Here is a 3097-nt window from a genome sequence, read left to right on the forward strand (position 1 = left end):
TCCTCCTTACATCTTCTTCACTCTCTCTCCTCTCTACTCTTCCTCTCCATCTTCTTCCTCCTCCTCCTCTTTTCTCCTCCTCTCTCTCTTCTCTTTCCCTCTCCTCCTCTTCTTCTCTCCTCCCTCTCTAACATCAGGCAGTAAGCTCCTAAACCTCAGTGGGAAAAGTAAGCCATTCTGGACGATGGAGAAAGTATAAAAAAGGTCAGCTCTTGGGCGATACACGGAGAGGGAAAAACTAGGAGGAGGAGGACGAAAAGGAGAAGGAGGAGAAGGAAAGGGGAGGGGGAAAAAGGAAAAAAAACAAGCAGGGAGGGAAATAGCAGAAGAGCAGGAGGAGAGTAAGGAACTGAGAAGGAGGAAGTAACATAAGGAGAAGTGAAAAAGGGAAAATATGACTAGGAAGGGAACGAAAGCGATGGAAACGACAGGAGACAGAGAAATGCGAAAAACAGGAAAAAATAGAAATTATAGGAAACGAAGGATGTGGAAGAGAAAGAAAGAAAAAAATAGATGTAGGGAAAAAAAGAAGCAAAATGGAAGGGAAAGAGAGGAACTGGAAATGAGTGAAAGGACTCAAAAAATACTAGAAAAAGGGAAAAGGCAATAAGAAAATGTAAAAATTGGAAGATAAGAACAGGAAAAAAATAAAGAGAAGAAGAAGACATGGGCGCATCGAATTGAGTGGACAGACAGAATATTGATAGACGGAGAAGAAGATTGTAACAGGAAAAGAAAAAGGGCTCAAGGAGAGGAAAAAAGAGAGATGGTGGAGGAGGAGGAGGAGAGAGTTGAAAAAGAGAAACTCAGACGAGAAATGAGGTGAAAAAAAATGAGAGTAGTGAGGCGGAGAGCAAGAGCAAGGAAAGATAAAAAAACGAGGCAAAGAAAAACTGAATAAAAATAGACGAGTCGATACCGAAAAAAAAAAAAAGAAGAATAAAAATAAAAAGAAAACTGTTTTGCTGGAGAGATTAAAAAAAAAACACACATTTGAAAAAGAGGAAAAAAAAATACTAAAAAAATGTAAATTCACGAGAGAGAGAGAGAGAGTCAGGTTCTACTAGCATATGTCGCCAAGTGGAAAAAGCTTCGTGTCTTCGATCTGGCAAAAGTGGTTGGTGGGAGGAGGAGAGAGAGAGAGAGCGTTGGGGGGAAGGGGAAGGAACTGATGGAAGGGGTGGGGGAGGAGGTGGATTCAGAACCCTGGAAAGCCTCTCGCTCTATAAAAGACAGGGTGGTTCAAAGTATCCTCCTCGTTTCACCATTAAACTGTATCTTGTTCCATTGTGGCTTTGTGTCAGCAGAAGTGTGATAGGCGACGGGGCGGTATTGGGAGGACGCGAGAGAGTGAGAAGGAGAAGGAGAGGGTGAGGGAGAGAGAGAGATAGTTGAAACGAAGAACCAGAAGCAGCATACCAAAAAGGAAAGAGGCACAGAGTCAAAGAAATGGAAATTGAGAAACACACAAACAAACAAACATATAGAAATGCAGAGAGAAAGAGATTGAGAAAACATATCAACAGGAAGGCAAACCACAAACTTTAAGTCATGCACAGAAAAACAAACACTCAATATAGAGGACATTATAAACAGGAAACAAAAGGTGATTAAATATAAAGGTAAAACACACACACACACACACACACACACACACACACACACACACACACACGTCTTAAATGAACGCCATACATCACTTCATTTTTCAGAACAGAAGCAGAAATATGTCAAAGGACGCTAACACAACACGTCACTCACTTAACACGGTCATGAATCACCTGTTACCTTAATTAAATCACGCAAAACAGACACAGGTAATCAATCCTCAACACACCCACCTTTCCGCACCTGTCCAGTGAAAGCGTTCATCATACCTGTCTTTCCAGTTTCTCGTTTTCTTTTTCGTCATTTCAGAGTTTTTTGTTCATATTTGCTTCTCTGATGCTTATTTATTAGTGGTACATGTTTTGATTTTTTTTTTTTTTTGCAGAGCCTTTATACCTCTTACTTTTTTTTTCTTCTTTCATATCATTTCATCTTTCATTTAGCAGTTTTCTTCATATTTCAACAGTTGTTTATTTCTTATTTATTGATGTGATTTTTTTTATAATTTTTTTTTGTACAATCCTTTCTACCTCTTACCCGCTTCTCGCTAATTTTTCTTTCATATCAGAGTTTTCTTCATATTTCTTCCTCTGTCTATATATTTATGACACAGGGGCGGATACAGGGGGGAGGCCCAGGGGGCCCGGGCCCCCCCAAAAAATTTCCGCCCTCCCAGAAAATCTCGAGTGTATGCGGATAGTGGTTACAGAACTGACTCGCTTATAATGTGCTGCAACTATAATACGGAATGTGTCGTCGGCTGTAGGCATATGCAGGCGCGGATACGGGGATGGGGAGCCAGATGCCCCGGGCCCCCCCGAAAATATATTTGGATAACTAAAATATTTGAAATACCCATGAATTGAGAAAACATATAATATATTTAAGATACCCCTAAAAAGCTAGAGAGGTGGGAAGCGAAGCCGGCCGCCGCTAGATAGCTCTGGACGCTGTCCTCCAAACTTTAAAAAATTCCTCTTCGATAGGTTCCTTGGGCTTTACTATGCGGAGGTGGACAGGATGCTCAGGCAAGTCTTATTTTTTTTCGGTGTCTGATGTAATTTTTCACTCCTGCAGGGCCAGGGCACAACTGTGTGGGTTGTTGGCCTAGCTGGCAACTCTCATCGGGTGGGAGTCGGCGGGCAGTTCCCACCACCACGCTTTACTGAGAGGACACTCACTAAAGCTGTCAAGAGCAAGCACGCCTTTGCCATCAAACCCTACATGGCGCAGTGAGTAGGATCCAGCAGCGATACACACTCCCCGGACTGGCCTTACGGGAGGGGGTGCCTGCCTTTTCTGGTGAACCCCCTACCACTCCAACAGTTACGGAATCGTATATTGAATATTATAAAGCAAGATTTAAAGGCCTAGGAAAAAATCTTTGTGACCTCATTCCTCACATGCAAGCAGAAAGTGAATTTTAGTGCAAGCCACTATCATCATTCGGCACTTCGAAGAGGAAATAAGGGAAGACTTCCTTGCCTTT

This window comes from Eriocheir sinensis, unplaced genomic scaffold (genome assembly GCF_024679095.1).
Source record: "Eriocheir sinensis breed Jianghai 21 unplaced genomic scaffold, ASM2467909v1 Scaffold84, whole genome shotgun sequence".
NCBI classification, from domain to species: Eukaryota; Metazoa; Arthropoda; class Malacostraca; order Decapoda; family Varunidae; genus Eriocheir; species Eriocheir sinensis.